The following is a 17,917-nucleotide window of genomic DNA, read 5'->3' as shown; positions in this document are numbered from 1 at the left end:
TAACCCGACCCCTCGCTTCGCTTCGGAAACTGTAATTTATTATTGATTTATCCACTATTTCATGGATGTTGTTATACATATAAACCTTCCTCTTCAATCACTTTATCTATTAAAACCGCATCAAAATCCGTTGCGTAGTTTTAAAGATTTAAGAATACATAGGGACAGACAGATATAGGGACAGAGGAGACTTTGTTTTATACTATGTGGTGATTATTATTGTACCTTTTCTTTTTACGCTATTTTAAAAGCATTGCTTTTATTAAGAGCACATCGATCATATTCCTTTTTTGTTCTCTCCTGTATGAATACTAATTAGGATATTTTTATACTTGTCTCACTGGACATTTACCTTATTATACGGACGATTCCTGAATCATGTGCATCAAATTTTCCGATCTCATAAATCTAGTAATTTTGGTAATCAATGGTTCTTGAAATGCTTACGTGTTCATCAGGTGTAAAAGTGAGAAAAAATTGGCCACTTAAGAACGAGTAATGTTGGGTTAAATTAACTATAGAAAACAGACTAACGGTGAGTTCCCACAAAAAAACCCTTCTTATATTCGTTCGATTGATTGGGCTCTAATTACATTTAAAAAGTCTCAGTAAATTTGGCTTTTGAGAGACTTTTAGATTTTTTGTTTTTCCAGAACTTTCTATGACTCAGTAGCATCGCACTAATTAAACCAACCAATCAATTGTTCGGTCAGAATAAATGCTATGCCCATTTATGTGTCTGAGATATTACAATTTAAAGTCTCACAGGAATTTCTGCTTGAAAAACTTGAAGTTGATAACAGTAGCTACTCTTGAGGCTGTATCAAAGGGTGTTAGCGGATCTGCGCCCGTCGGCGGTCAACGCATGACTGCACTAACCATGCCACTCAAGACACGTTGTGTTATTTACAACTAAAGAAAAAACCTGACACGAAAAGGTTGGAGTTTTCTCTGGCAACATTAAATCCATCTGGCTTTATTAACATCTAATGGAGTATTATCTTGAGTTTTCAGAAAGTACTTTAATAATAATGTGGTTTTGGGTGCCTGTTTTTTTTAAGACCTTTTGAAAAAAAAAGAGAAATTTCATCACTTTTTAAATCAAACCTAACTATGTAAAATCATGAGTTACTCCAAAGGTTAGAGCCCCGTGAGCTCGCTTGCTGGCTCACTGAATCTAGTATGAACCCTCGCGGTCACTAGAGAAGTTAGAGAATTAAAAAATACATGAGCTACATTAATATAAAAGTGATTGTATATTTTTCACCAGATAAAGGAAGTGATAGAACTCAAATATCAGAACGTAAACTCCGCTATCTAAATTTAAAACTAACTGCTTTGGAGCAACTACCCAAACTGGATCTTGAAATTCGATACCAAGAGACGCGGTTCCTTGCAGTCCTATGCAGTTTCCTGCCGTTGGATAGCATGGCGTTACAGTAGGTACTCTTCCCTCGGTACTTGGGTCGGCCCACTGGCCTCCGACAGTTTGGTTGTCCCCCCTTTTTCCACACGATCCTGTACTGTCTATATGAAAACCGTGAAGCATTTGAGCCGTCTGCAATTTTAAAACGCAAATCATAGAAATTGAAACTAAGCTGTAAAATTTATTTAGTGAATGTAAATAATAACTAACTATACGTGAGCACGTAGTTATTATTAGGTTTATGTTATTAACATCTGTCGTCTGTCGAGTTTCGGTATTACGAGACATGTTATTTTTATTTCCGAACGAGAAGAAAATAAACCAACGTTTTTGAACATAAAATCTTTCACGATAAACAGAATTGCATTATGAATTCTCATTGGAATCGAACTGAATAAAATTTCCTACGAGACAATGACAAGTCTAGTTTCGTACCCCGGTAATAATGTTATATCTAACAACGTTTGGCTACGGTTAAAGCAATTTTGTTTAAAACGTATTTACATAGAATAGAGAATTCGCGATATGGTATTTTTATTGTTGTAAAATTACCCATCCCTGAAAGAAAATCATCGTGTAAAGTTTTTGAATGACTCCATTAGCAAAGATCCTTTCAATTTCTTAAGGATTTTGTAAGCATTTTGCCGTTGCTCACGGTCAACAAACCCGTTAGCAATATTTTGGCATTGGTGTGGATTATATTTAGGACAGACAAATAGGTATATTGTCAAATTCAAATGAAATAAATGACTACTACTAAATCAAACAGAAATTACCACATCAAAACGTTCGTCTTAATAGTCGCTTCCAGTGGACCGTGCTAGGAATCCGAAAGTTCATTATGTGCATTGAAAACTGGCATGAAACACCGCACAATTGGCTTTGGCTACTGGTTATACGTGCCACATGCCAGAACCGCATTCGATTACGTGGTTTATGGGCACAATCCATGGTCGAACGAATGTTAGGTCGCCAATTTGTGGTCGTTAATGTTCTGTCGTAAAAAAATTGAAGTTCTTTGAACATACTGTTACGTTGGTTATCACTTATCGAAAAAAGAGAAAATTTAAATGTTGTTAATAGACAATAAGCGTTTTTGCAACAAAAAAAAACCTAATGTATTTGGAGAAAATACGTTGTGATGAAATAAAATGGGCCAATCATCATACAAGAGCAATAAAAAAAATCTTTCATTAAAAGTGAGAATTGTTTTCCATTTACATTGGATAATTGTTCTCTAAACTCAAAACCCCATAGATACAAATACACTTGTACAGGATAATTTAACTACGAAATATTCAGAGGCAGACAGGAAACTCATTCGCCGGTAATTGAAGACCTCAGAACTAGTCGAACTCAAAACTTGGTCACGAATCCGAATGTTTACAATACGCTTTTGGTTTTGACCTGGATCCGACCCTGAGTTTAGGACCCATGGGAAAACGGAATGCTGCAGATTCCCAGAACGCCTCAGCTTGGCTCAGCCGCTACTGTAATCGAACAAAACATCAGTTCTCTAACTTCGTTTTCCTTTGAGAATTGATTGTGTGACTCGCAATTTTGTTGTGTTGTTTGCCTAAATACATCGGGCTGATATTTGATTGGCTATTTAACGTCGATCTATTCTGTACCAGAATTAATATGTATTCATGCGTCAATATCAAACAGTAATTTACACGCTACTCTTATAATCAACAGTACAAAATTTCTCAAAAGTCATTGAAGAAATTCCAGAGCTAGATGCATGTACCTATTTAGTTTTTTTTTTACATTTTTATCTCGTTTATTAACAAAAAGTCAAATCAAAATAATTTAACATAACTCAACCCACACAGTAGAACAGATCTTCCAACGCGCTTGAAGGAGGCACAGTCCCCAAGATACTGGCTACGTTGCCTCGTTGGACAGCCAGACTCACTCCCTGTGCAAAGTACCAGCCAGCCTTAGCATCATGGGTAACCTCCTCCAAGCGTTTGGAGATATCTGTTAAAAATTTCTTTGCTTTAGGGCTTTCTTTCGTTAATTTGTTTTTTTTTGTACAATACAATTTTGTACAAATTTTCTACCAAATGATTTGTACAATTGTAAATGGAAAACGTTACTAATTGTGATTCTGCACAGATTAACAGGCAGTATACTATATGCAATGTAAACCATAAAATTTATGGTTCGCTTGTCATCATACTCGAAAAATCTAAAACAATCATAGCATTGTACTGCTGTACATTCGAACAATAAGATCTTCTGGAAAATTGCATAAAGATTTTAAATATAAATATTTACCTAAGAACAAAATAATCGTACACCAATTCTTTTAAATTCAAATCTAGTGAATAGTATTGGAGTCAAGTGTAATAATTCAATAGAACAATAATTGTGCATATAGCATTACGGAAATAACAGAGTATGAACAGGAATCTCTAGAAGAGGAAACAGGGAAGAAAATTTACGATGGCAATACACACAATAACTTTGCTTGATGTAACTTAAGAATGTGACAAATTAATTAGTTTTAAACATAAGTTAGGTATTTACATAAAATTCATTACGATACATTAAGCTTAGAATATATAACGAATCTTAAATTCCAATGAATAAAAAAAAACATAAATGACGATGATTAATTACATACTTGGCAATAAAATTTATTTAAGGTGAGTACCAAAATTAAAGCATTAAAAATTATTGGTGGTAAGACGTCTTGTAAGACTGCACGAGTAGGTATCACCACCCCGCCTATTTCTGCCCTGAAGCAGTAATGCGTTTCGGCTTGAAGGGCAGGGCAGCCGTTGTACTTTTACAGGTGAGACCATAGAACTCATTTCTCAAGGTGGGTGGCGGCATTTACGTTATAGATGTCTATGGGCTCCGGTAACCATTCAACATCAAGTGGGCCATGAGCTCGTCCACCCATCTAAGCAATAAAAAAATTATTTAACAAAACTGAATTATAAATTTCTGTCAACGGCTCGCCAAAAGCTTAACTAAATTTTAATCATATTTTTATACTTCACTGTTGTAGTAGTATTACACAATTTCAACTTTAAGAATGTATTTGCAAACAAGTAATAACGAAATCTACCTACAATGTCAAACGCATTCGTTAACTCCTAACAACTAGTTCGCTGAAGGCTAATAGTACATCACTGTTAATTGACTTTGGCGCTATTTCAAACGATCGTCTATTTGACAAATTGATCTTTCTAGACGCGCTAGTTTGACTGGATTTTTAGAATATTTAGAAGTACGTAAGTTGGGGTAAGGTCGTTTTAGTAATTGACGATATGTGGTTAAATATGTCTAGTCTATTCAATTAGTAATTGAAAACACATCGGTAGATATGTCTAGGCTATTCAGCTAAACGAGAAATAGGAAAAAAAGGGACTTTCACCTTAGTCAAAGTTCCCAGTTAATCTTTATATCTATTTCTTATGTGCGTGTGTTTATCACTGAACTCCTCCTAAACGGCTGGACCGATTTTAATGAAATTTTCTGTGTACCTTCAGATGGATTCGAGAATGGTTTAGATTTACAAATCAGCCCGGCAGATGGCGCTACAGTCGGTATCTAGGCTATTTATCTTTCTTAGAAATAATTTATATGGCAAAACAAGGTTTGCCGACCCAGCTAGTAGTCATTTAAAATTGCTTATTTTTCTACACAATCTTATCCTTTTTTATTTTATCCTGAGTAGCAGTGAACAGTTGGCTTGCTTAGTATTGCTGTTAAACATCGATGTGTGTAGTATTAGCGGGATAACTATGATTCCAATATGAGTAATATTGAAATAATGTCTTAAGTAGAGCACCAAAAACTCAATAGGTGCGCCCGATTTTCAGTTTGAATTACACAGTAAGCGATAAATGATGATTAATGAAGATAATTTAAAAAAAATTGGCAAGCAGACATTCTAATAATAGATCATTACACTATTACACTAAAGAACTGAGTCTAAATATAGACATGTACGAAATATCATCGGCATGAACTCAGGTGAATGCAGACGGAAGCAGGTGCAGATTCAGAGCGCTGACTCATGTTTATATACGTAACTTTATATAATCATTGAAGCAACAATAACTTTAGCAACATATTTCTGTAAATTAGTTCTATACAGGGTGAAGTTTATTGGTGGGGGAACTCTTTACTGGTGGTAGGACCTCTTGTGAGTCCGCACGGGTACGTACTACCACCCTGCCTATTTCTACCGTGAAGCAGTAATGCGTTTCGGTTGTGGGTGGCGCGCTTACGTTGTAGATGTCTATGGGCTCCAGTAACCATTTTACACCAGGTGGGCTGTGAACTCGTCCACCCATCTAAGCAATAAAAAAAAAGTTTCGAGAAATTTGATATGTAATAATAATATATGGTTAGTTGATTTGAGAGGTTTTATATACTGGTGGTAGGACGTCTTGTGAGTCCATACGGGTAGGTACCACAGCCCTGCTTATATCTACCATGAAGCAGTAATGCACTTCGGCAGTCGTTGTACTTTTAAAAAAAAATGAGATATTAGAACTCATAATATATCTCAAGGTGTGTGCATTTACGTTGTAGACGTCTATGGGCTCCGGTAAACAGTGAACCAGGTGGGCTGTGGACTCGTCTACCCACCTAAAAAATAAAAAAACATAGAAAATATAGTATTTATAGACCGATGGTTAGTTGATTTGTTGGCAAAGTCGATTAGCATTCTATAAATTAAGTATAGATAAATAGTAATTAGTTGAGTCCACTATTCGACATGAGGTTAGTATCTCTCGGACTGCTACCGTTATTTATGCAAAAGCTTGTCTCTCAAGTAAGGATGCCGTGCTATCAATAGTTACTCAAATCAAATGACCACGGTGTCGGGGGAGTAAATCATCACTATCCATTTCCCTTACTTACTTATTCTACTGCGTCTTATAATGGAGCTTGCCAAGTATTTTTATTAGACAGACCATGGTGTTTAGGTTTGAAGAATTAAGCGTCTGCTACAAATTAACAATAACCAGCTCTAGCAGAGATTTATGCTATTTTGTGTCATATATTTTAGAAGTTTAGCTTCTAGAAACGCTTAAGAACAAAAAATTTAAAATACTCGAAATGTTGGAAGTCGTGAATTTGAACAGATAATACAGAGTCCTAATATTTAATTTTCAAGGTAATACGAACGATCAGCTACAGAATTTTAATGGATACCATAAGTTGTATAAACCTATGAAAAATCTGAATCCATTTTCATAAAAAAATAACTTGATGATACTAATCGCCATATTCATTACGCATGTAAGGACTCTGGACTAAGTTAACCTAACTATTGTTGCTCTCTAAGCAGCGAATTATATACCTACCTCCACAAATAAGGTACTTCGACTTTTAGTGATAGAAGCATTAATCTCGCAGTGATTATTTGTTTTTTTTTTAAGATATTTTATGACCCGGTAACTAAGACCTTTAAGTCATGTCTTAATTTAATTTATATTCTTATTTTTATGAAAAATGATAACATGGAGTGAAATGAAATGAAATTATATTAAATGAAATGAAGATGATTATTTTGAGACATTAATCAACTGGAATGAAATTAAATGAGATGAAATGAGATGATATGGGATGAAATATAATCTCAGTAAAATGGTGGTCATTTACTGAGATTGTTTCAGTTGACTTTTTGGAGGATTCCGAGAAGTTACGTCCAGTGGCTTTGTTTCATTTTCCCACATTTGTGCAGATATTAAACAGTTAATAAGCCACCGTTATTACACATTTAAACTTGAAGAAACACTAAATAGACAAAATAACACAATTTCACTCCTCGCGATCCCGCCAAAAAGTCGTGTTTATTTGTTAATTCCGAGTTCTTACAGACTAGTTTTTGTGGTCATGGAAAATGAAAGTGTTACACTACTACTGAAACACTACCATCTCTTAAAAAAACAAATACGAGATTGACATTTAAGTGTCTTTGTACACCAAAAGAATTAATATAACCTAACTTTCGTTTTAAATGTTGGTTAAAAATAAAATACCGTCATTGTAGTTTTAATCAAAGTTAAATTAATTCCATTTTGGAATATAAAATTATACTCACCCACTATGTGAAAAAAGACGACATCTTCTTTAAATACACTTCTGCACCTATTCTTCTCACTATGTGGCGGCGCACCTGAAATACGCCAAGACTGAATATCAATTTTCATTTAAAAAATATGCAGCATATTTTCTTCAATCTTCTAGTCGATTATGAAACATAGCCAATATAAAATTTAGTTTGGCTGGATGAACGCACGATGCGTTTATGAATTTTCAAGAACTAGAGGTCCCGCAGTAGTCGAAACTAGACTATAATTAATTGGAATTGTAAGTTTGTACACTATTGTGATTGTATTTCCAAAGACTATTTATACTTCCATAATCACAAATTTCTCCAAGACTAAACTACAGAAAAATATTAATAAAGACAAACAATATTTAATATAATCTCAATTTGACCACAGACGTCAAGAACAAAAGTTTTACAATAAATAAATAGTATGCATGCGTGTGTTTGTCAAATACATGATAGTGTGTGTAATGTTTTCTTTATTGATTTAATGTATCTTTTATGCATTATTTTAAAAAAATATTGGCATTGTGCACTTCTTCTCTATATGCTCTATAAGTGTGGAAAATTTCATACTCCTCCGTCCGCGCAATTTTCGTAAGAAGGGATACAAAGTTTTTGCTTCGCGTATTATTTTCAAGAATTAGAGGCTTCATAGGGTATTCTGATAAATTAATTCAGACGGACTTATTGCTAACAGCCATATCTGGAGCTGCTCCCATACAAAATCAACGGAGAAATAAAAATAAATTGATACCGATTTGAACTCCTTAGTTAATCGAGTGAAATAATGACAAAACTTGTTCAAGCGCACGTAAAGGATATAGGTTTACTTTTGCGTAACTGTGCTTATAGCATGTGTGTGAAATAGGAAAAAATGTATGTCTATGAGTTTCAGTGAGACCCAACCCGGTTGTAAGCACCCGAAATTTGTGCATTTTTGTCACCAATACTTTTGGGTAGCCCATATAAAAACATGATGTTTAAGTGTATGTTAGGCGTTGGGGTGTGGTTGCTTAAGAATTCGGTAGGCCAGACTCAATGGTGCAGGAACTATTCTGACTGCCGGACCAAGGCTACAGGTTTCGATTCCCACACTGCCAAAGATCATGTGTTGAACAAGTCTGTTTGCTCCTTGTCCGGATGTTTAAGATTTGTACATGTATGACCTGAACGTATTTAAGTACGTAAATATAACCGTCTCTAGTACCCATGTTATAGAGAATCCCCGGTTGGGGCCAGATGACTATGTGTAACCTGTCCACTATTATTATTATATTCTCAAAAACAATCCTAATTACAGTTTTAATGATAAAAATAGAAAGAAAAGAAAAGAAAGGTAGGTTCATTTTTTTTTCGAGACGCAGCAAGCTTATAACTCCCATTAAACTTCCCACGGGGTAGTATGGCCAAGTCCTTTTATTAAGTGCCGATACCGATCTCTCGTCTAAGGTCATCACAATCATTACGTATCAAAATATACATATATTACGTAACTGTTGTATATCGTTACGTATGTACACGGCTTTAGTAACGTAACCAGTGACTGAACGCCGCTGAACCTGGATTAACGTAAAGCCATTTAATGTATGCTTGTTTGGGACGCTTAAAGTTTGGACCTGGCCAATTTTCGGAGAGCGAATGAATGAATGAAATATCATTTTCGCTTCCGTCATGCGATTTCTTTTTAATGCAAACGAAAAAGAAACCCGATCTTGTAGTCTTGATTTAGTTTTGAGTTGCGCGTATTACCTTTGTAAGATTTTTTCAACTCTAGAGCCTGTTTTTGTTTCACAACTACCCTACACTATATTTTTTAATAAGGATTTCAGAAAAGGGACGGTTAGCGTGGTATGGACATGTGATGCACAGAGAGGAGATGCATGTGACTAGGAGATGTACGGAAATGGTAGTGCAAGGTAGTGTAAGGTCGACAGATGAACACAGGATGGAGTGTGTGAATAACGATATGAGAGATTGAGGAGTGAGTGTTGAGATGACGGCTGATAGAAGAGAATGGAATAGAAAAATATGCTGTGTCGACCCCACCTAGTGGGATAAGGTGGAAACAAAGAAGAAGAAGAAAATCACTACAATAAGTTTTGTAACTTCACGAATTCAAGTCGAACAAACCTCAGGATGGTATCAGTTATTTCTGCTATAATTAAAGCGTAAAACTCAATAATAAATTTTACCAAACAAAGATACGGTAGATAGCAAAATATCTAAATACCTACTAATAACAGGAAGTCGTCGTGGCCTAAAGGACAATTGAAGGATTGGTATAAAACGATGCGATTGTGCCGGATTCGAATCCCGCCGGTACATACTAACTTTCGTAATGAAATACGTACTTAACATATATTCACGAATTACTTCCACGTTCAACGAATAAGATCGTATAATAAAAATTATAACCGGTTTTTCTTTATTTCTATTATTGCTGAAAGTAGGCCGTCTTTTCAGACCGCACCTAAAGGAACCAGCATCCTATCTATTTCAACTGGGAACAAATGCACTGAGAGTTAGTAACTCATGGTTCAAGTCCATTATCTACCATGTTGATGTCTAAGGGCTCCATTTAACCAATTAAAATCAGATGGGTCAGTAAAAAATAAAGCGTCTTAGTCATACGCCTCAACGAAAATTGTAAAGTTTTTCAAAACTTTAGAAACCATTAAATGAATATAGTTGTAAACGCGAGACTAAATGGTAAAACTATGGTATGAATTGGGGTAGGACATCTTGTGCGTCCGCATGGGTGGGTACCACCACCCTGCCTATTTCCTCCGTGAAGCAGCAATGCGCTTCGGTTTGAAGGGTGGGGTAGCCGTTGTAACTATACTGAGACTTTAGAACTTATATTTACCTTGTAGAGGTCTATGGGCTCCAGTAACCACTTTACACCAGGTGGGCTGTGAGCTCGTCCAGCCTTCTAACCAATAAAAAAAGTAGTTTTAATTTTATCTGAGACTCGCGAAAGCTGAAGAAAATACGACATCTTACTATTTGTCTGCGATTTGGATCTTCCGGATCTTCTTCTACTACTTCCTACTTACTTCTTGGTCAGTTATTTAAGCGACGAGAGAATCTCAACGCACAATCGTTATTTTAGCTCAAGTTCAAAGCTTACGGAGTTACATTAGACGCAATTTATTACGACTGGCAATTTAAATGTATTTAACATGAAGGTAAATGTTTAAGCCGCGCGATTAAAAACGATAATTACCTATGATCATTAAGTAAGTGTTTTAGAGTTACTGATCAACATAATTAACAGTTTTGCGTTCCTCTGAAATGTAGGACAGTCATGATACAATCAATTTTTGAAACTTCTACCATAAAAAGGGTTCCTCATCCGTGACGTGTTCCACCTCACACCGTGATTGTTACTTATACGGATCTGAAAAGGTACAATCACGTTGTGGGATTCGATGTCTATGGGATCCAAAAACCACGTATCACTAAATTAATTAATTGATTAAACCAGTAACTGACCGATTCTGGCATTACAATCTCAAAAATAGATTAAAAACGCTACTTTTAAATTGTTTCACTTATCAAAATCTATGAATTAAGTATTACAAAAAAAAAAAAACACAACACGGCATCAGATTAATGTCACTCAACACCGGCTTTATGAACACAGTTTTTAAGCACATCACAAACGATATTTAAAAAAAAAACTGCACTTATTTCTAAATTTTAAACTGTTCATCTTCAATTTGTTCTATTTTACATTATAACTTTTTTTCCTAAAACTATTCCGAATTCGAAATCAGAAAACGCCCGTTCCGTTTCCGGTCCTATTTAAAAAAAAATATTAATTTATCATAACTGTTTAATTCAAATTTTAATTCACGTAACTTTAGTGAACACGATTTCTAAATTCGAATTTTGAAATGCACAATCCGTTTCAAGCCGTTTTTTTTCTTTTTTTTTTTTTATACTTTCGTCACAAAATTTCATCTTTGCCTCAAAATTTAATCGTTGGCTTAAAACTAGTATCTGTTACAGTTTTCAAACTTACGTTTGTGCGCTCGCCTAGCACAACGAAACGAATGCGATACTGACTGACTGTGTTATACGTTAGCTGAAATCTAAAAAAAGACAAGGAGAACTCACTCACACGAAGAGCGCATTTAGATATCAGAAGTGCTTTTATACGTCCGCTGTCATTGAATCCTGTCTTTTTATGATAATTTGCAAAGGTGTTAATAATCTAATGACGTTAGAGTTCAAAATCGCGTGACGTGTTCGAGAAATGTTGGTTGTTACGTGACATTACGTAGAAAGTTGTTCGAAGATGAAATTAAAATTTTCATACATTCAACATTTGAGATACTTTTTTTTATTGCCCTTGTAGTCAGACGAGCATACAACCCACTTGATGGTGAGTGGTTACCGTCGCCCATGGACTTCAGCAATGCCAGGGGCAGAGCCAAGCCGCTGCCTACTTTAGAATTATTAAGAAGGTTTTTGTAGATAGCGAGAATGTTCTATGTATCTATAGATTTTTTAAGAAGCCCCTTCCTTAGATGTAGCGCTTAAAGGTTTGGGCAGTTAAACAGTAAAATGATCGACTTCATGTTGACCACGGACTCTTGACAGCGTAAGCAGCGGGGACCACTGCTGTAAGTTATTAGCCAGTACTATGGAATATAACTACTAATGTGACGTCACTAAACTAATTTTAGCCACGCAAAAATTCGAATCATTCAGTTACACGGAACATTAATAACAACACGTTTTCGCGTCTATTTCCAGCCGCATCATGTTAAGGGCGATGCGTCTGTGTTTTTACGGATGAACGATTTTGAACCTTATACGCATTGGAATAAGCTCGTCGAGACAACGAAGAGCTTGATGCCGATCACAGACTGAACTATTTGACATTTGAGGAGTTATTCGGTTCACCGTGGTTCGGTGATCACACAATCCAACCAATCGTATCGGCTCATAATTGTCATTTAGTATTAAAGCTTATTTGCTGTCATATCCATAGATGGTAATACCTGATCGCCGTATCTGACATCTTTGAACGAGCTTTGAAGAGTTCAAGGTTGCAGGCGGCGACTTAACTGCGCCCTTGGTATTTTTGATGGTAACGAGAGACGGTACCTACTAACCATCTAGCGGGCCATATGCTCATTTGCCTTCGAAATATAAATTAACTGAACTAGAAATTAATTGTTGTGCTTTCCACAACTTTTTTTTTATTTTTTTTATTTCATGTGGACGAGCTCACGGCCCACCCGATGTTAAGTGGTAACTGGAGCCCGTAGACATCTACAACGTAAATGCCGCCGCCCACCTTGAGATATGAGTTCTAAGGTCTCAGTATAATTACAACGGCTGCCCCACCGTTCAAACCGAAACGCATTACTGCTTCACAGCAGAAAGAGGCGGGATTGTGGTACCTACCCGTGCGGACTTACAAGAGGTCCTACCACCAGCAAATTGAAGTAGTTTGAAGAGTGAGTTACGACTGTTTTACATTATAAGAATACTAGATGAAGACTAGATGATTTTTTTTGATAACGCCATCTTGTTGTGTCTTTAAAGCGGTTAGTTGCCCTCAATTAAGAAAAATAGTATTATTATTCGTCAATAGATGTCGGGAAGAGTTGATTATTGGAAACACGAATAAAACAACATTTTCTGAAAATAAATCGTAGCTAGATCGATTTATCGCCCCCGAAATCCCCTGTATACTAAATTTTATGAAAATAGTTGGAGCCTTTTCCGAGATTCAGATTATATATATACAAGAATTACTCGTTCAAAGGTATAATATACAGCTGAACAAAAATTCGCCAAACTAAGTCTTCTCGGTCACAAAAAATAAATGCATATTTATTTATTTGAATTCAGAACATTAAATAAATTGCGAATTTCTATAATATTTTTGGAGCAAATTTAGCGATTGCTGTAAATTATTTTAAATTAATCACAAACAATTTGAATATTCAAAATTTTCGCTGGAACTTTGAATTTGGACTTCGTTTACGTTAATGCTAAGTACCTCGTTTCGTATAATTTTTTCATGAAAAGTTTTAAGATTTTATTTTTTTTACATATTTTAGTTTAAAACAATTTGTTGTTTGTTTTGTTTTTTTGTTTGAAAAACGCAGACCGTAGTTGAACTTAAGCACATAAATTTATGAAATACTAGCGACCCGCCCTCGCTTCGCTTCGGAAACATTAAAACACACATGAAACCAAAAAAAAAATAAAAAAAATAAAAAAAGTAGCCTATGTTCATCAGGGACAATGTCGGCTTCTAATGGAAAAATAATTTTTCAAATCGGTCCAGTAGTTTCGGAGCCTATTCGAAACAAACAAACAAACAAATCTTTCCTCTTTATAATATTAGTATAGATAATATTAGTATAGATCAGACCATTCTTACAAATTTTCTCTCGCCACCTACCACCCACTTGATGGTACTATGATAAAGAGTTTCAAGAGACGGCCATCTTCAACGCCAAGAAGCAAACATACAAGCACATATTTTTAAGAATTCGGGCCATGAAGAATCAAAATAATCAATTTTAATTTCTAAACATTTACCAAATTAAGTGAAGATTACTAGTGAAATTAAATCACGCTTATCCGTGATTTTTATTTTATTTTTTATTTTTTTATTGCTTAGATGGGTGGACGAGCTCACAGCCCACCTGGTGTTAAGTGGTTACTGGAACCCATAGACATCTACAACGTAAATGCGCCACCCACCTTGAGATATAAGTTCTAAGGTCTCAGTATAGTTACAACGGCTGCCCCGCCCTTCAAACCGAAACGCATTACTGCTTCGCGGCAGAAATAAGGTGGTACCTTCCCGCGCGGACTCACTAGAGGTCCTACCACCAGTAAAATTAGCTATCACTAATTGTAGGAAATATTTTCATGGATTTTCCAAACAATGACAAATTGAAAAAAAAAAAGATACAACAAACAAGAAATCGGTCAAATCGACTGAATATTTCACAATACGCATAGATTTTTTTAATTGATTCATATGTTCTCAGTGGCAGTATCTCTACGAATATATATTATGTAGTACAACCTTTTTGAAAGAAGTAATAAATGAAATCGGCATGTGTTTTGGAAGCTGGAGCCCAGAGTGGTTTGCGGCAGCGTTAGGCATAATACTGGTATTAAATGCAAAGGTTTGCCTTAATGGTAGCATTAAACGAGGTATTTTGTGCTTTATTTTAAATTTTAGGATGTTTCTGACAATATTCTTGGTACGAAGTTCTTATTCGAAATAACCAAACTAAAATACGTTCAACCTAATCAAAAGACGAATGAATAAACGAATTAACTAAAATACAAGCGAAACTTTTAAGTTGAAAGCTTATCCTACCCACAAATCTGCAAAAAGCTTCTAACTGGGAGCTTATCAATGAGTTATGAATGCTAGACTGAATAGAGATTAACTTCGTAACTACTTCGCAGCGCCGTGATGGATGGCGTTTCGCATCCGACAAGATAAGTTTTGTAGTATTTGACCCTACATTATATCGTTTGATATGTTTTAAAACTTATATTACGTAGATTCAAAAGGGTATAAGCCGATAAGAATTCGGTGAATTTGACTTCACGCGATGGTGTAATAATATTATAGATACAACGGGAGAGGTTATATAGCGATCTATTGAACTCGCGCGGGTCAGAAGGGAATGGATACAAATTATATGTATATGATCACGATCCTCATTAGTGAGGGAACGAAAAAGATAGTCTTTTTTATTTTATTTTATTTCTTAGATGGGTGGACGAGCTCACAGCCCACCTGGTGTTAAGTGGTTACTGGAGCCCATAGCCCATCTACAACGTAAATGCGCCAACCACCTTGAGATATAAATTCTAAGATCTCAGTATAGTTAAAACGGCTGCCCTACCCTTCAGACCGAAACGCATTACTGCTTCACAGCAGAAATAGAAAAAGGCCGTGGTACCTACCCAGAAATAGACAGGACGGTAAAGTCTTCGCCTTAAGTCTTTCGTCTTCTTCTTAGTCTTTCTAAAGCTACTTAATTCGTTTTGGAAGTTAAGGTATCCGGTCACTATTTTGAGCCCGGTGAAAGAGAAACTCATCTGTTTGTTAAATGAAAAAAAGAATGAGAAAGTGGCGTGAAAATTAACATCTCTATATATAAAAATGAATTGCTGCTCGTTAGTCTTGCTAAAACTCGAAAACGGATGGACCGATTTGGCAAATTTTGATCTTGAATTATTTGTGGAAGTCCAGAGAAGGTTTAAAAGGTAGATAAATATGAAAATGCTCAGAATTAAATAAAAAAAACAATTTTGTTTTCCCTTTGATGTCCCCCGTCGGACGGATTCTTTTGTTTGTTTTAAGTTTAATTTATACAATAGTTTAGGTCTTTTATTTATCAATTGAGGCACTACGAAGTCTGCCGGGTCAGCTAGTTACAAATAAATAATTAAATTGTCGCTTTCACGCAGACGTAAATTAAAATTCACAAAAAGCTAACACGAAAATCTAATTCAACCTTCGCCCTCAAAAATCAGTATGCCTTTATAAGTATGAGAACTCCCGAAAATAGGTCACACGTTGAAAAGGGCGCATGCTTCGTGTCTGAATTAATTTTTAGGGTCCAAAAGATTTATTTAATTCCCTTTGAGAGTTAATTTTCGTTTTTGCTCCAGAGGTCGTAATTAGGTTTTTTTTTAATGCTTCGACGATTTTTAGTAAAGAATGTTTACGGTTTCAATGTTCAGTGCGAAATGTTTCTCACCTAATTCCCTGTTTAATTGTTACGTCAAACACTGACGGTAAAACACCATTTTATGTTGATACGTGAACTAGAGGTGCATGAGTAAATGAGAGGGCTCTGAGAAATTGTTGAAACTGATCCGTTCATGCACCTCCTGAGCTCTGAGCAGAGTTCATCCTTACTACCTAGAAACACTGCGTTCATATATAGGGCTATACTTGAGTTTTTTTTGCCAATCACCATCCAACTTTGCGATCAACCCCCTCCATGGTGTGCTCTAAATGCTATGACACGACGTTTAAGTCGTCGTGGCCTAACGGATAAGACGTCCGGTGCATTCGTGTTGAGCGATGCACCGGTGTTCGAATCTCAGGCAGGTACCAATTTTTCTAATGAAATACGTATTCAGCAAATGTTCACGATTGACTTCCACGGTGAAGGAATAACATCGTGTAATACAAATGAAATCCGCAAAATTATAATTTGCGTAATTACTGGTGGTAGGACCTCTCGTGAGTCTGCGCGAGTTGGTACCACCGCCCTACTACCTATTTCTGCCGTGAAGCAGTAATGCGTTTCGGCTTGAAGAATGGGGCAGCCGTTGTAACTATACCTAAGACCTTAGGACTTATATCTCAAGGTGGGTGGCGCATTTACGTTGTGGATGTCTATGGGCTCCAGTAACCACTTAACACCAGGTGGGCTGTGAGCTCGTCCACCCACCTAAGCAATAAATAAAAAATAAAAAAAACACAGTGCTATATCAGAATTTTTTTTTGGCGGGCACCATCCAACTTTGGCATCAACTCCCCTCCATGGTGTGCTATAATAGGACCATCTTCAAACGGAGTTTGTCATTATTGATATCTATGAGTGACAGTAATCATTCACCATCAAATGGGCCGACTACTCGATCGTCTGCCCACAAAGGGAATAAGCAATCATGTAAATAAAATATTGAACTATCTTACGATTTACTCGCTAGAGTAGTTTCCTAAGCCCATAGACAAACATAATGCAAAGCCGTCACTAACCTTCAGATATCAATTCTAAGTCTCAATTGTATTATAAAACGGCTATATATTCTTCCAAACAGATTTGCCCGGGACACCAGTGCGTCGAGGATATCCTTGCTGTGTTGTGTGCTGTGCGGTCAGTGATCCTACGCGAGTGTGTTTCTATCTGGCGTCACGGTAACGTTCCCAGCAGCACAAACGAGGGACCCGGGAACATATGAGTAGATCGACACTCTCAAACCGCAAACCTTAACATTTGTTAATTGCGGGTAGGTGTGGTTCATACCTGTTAAGCTGCGTACTCACTTTATTCTGAGAATATTATTAAATTGAGTTACATTAGCGCCACTAAGTCTGGCCACCAGCGTCCGTTCCCAGTCCTCCCCTACCCTTCGGGGTTAGGAGGGGCTGAATTCTAAGCCCGAACTGGCAGTCCGATCGGTATAGGCTAGAGTACATGGGTGTAGGTGCCTTAGTTAGCTAGTTTAGATTAGTGTAGATAATAGTTTTTAGTTAGTACCCCCTTAGTCTCAATTTAACCTAGATCTGATAAATTATAATAATAAAAATTTCAATTAAAATTAATTCACTTTAAATTATTAGTCTGCTCCCAGCTTTACACAAATCCCTTATCGCATCA

At 36.1% G+C, this 17,917-nt stretch overlaps 1 protein-coding gene across 2 annotated transcripts in view; it reads right to left on the bottom strand.

Moving 5' to 3' along the window:
- The window catches only part of tn (tripartite motif containing protein thin), a 103,842-nt gene extending 86,315 nt beyond the window's left edge, over positions 1 to 17,527 (bottom strand). The window contains exons 1-2 of one of the 2 annotated variants that reach the window (XM_089729412.1): positions 17,296 to 17,527; positions 7,503 to 7,577 (exon numbers count right to left, since the gene is read on the bottom strand). The gene's annotated coding sequence lies outside the window, so the exon portion shown is untranslated. Of the gene's footprint in view, positions 1 to 7,502; positions 7,578 to 11,544; positions 11,614 to 17,295 lie in introns of those variants that run through there. The other variant, XM_028176921.2, reaches the window with a different exon arrangement.
- Between the last annotated feature and the right edge of the window lie 390 nt (positions 17,528 to 17,917).

The sequence above is a fragment of the Bombyx mandarina genome, chromosome 08, assembly GCF_030267445.1.
Source record: "Bombyx mandarina strain Sakado chromosome 08, ASM3026744v2".
Taxonomy (NCBI): domain Eukaryota; kingdom Metazoa; phylum Arthropoda; class Insecta; order Lepidoptera; family Bombycidae; genus Bombyx; species Bombyx mandarina.
Note: the sequence above shows the minus strand (reverse complement) of the source record. Positions and strands in the feature narration are given on the sequence as shown.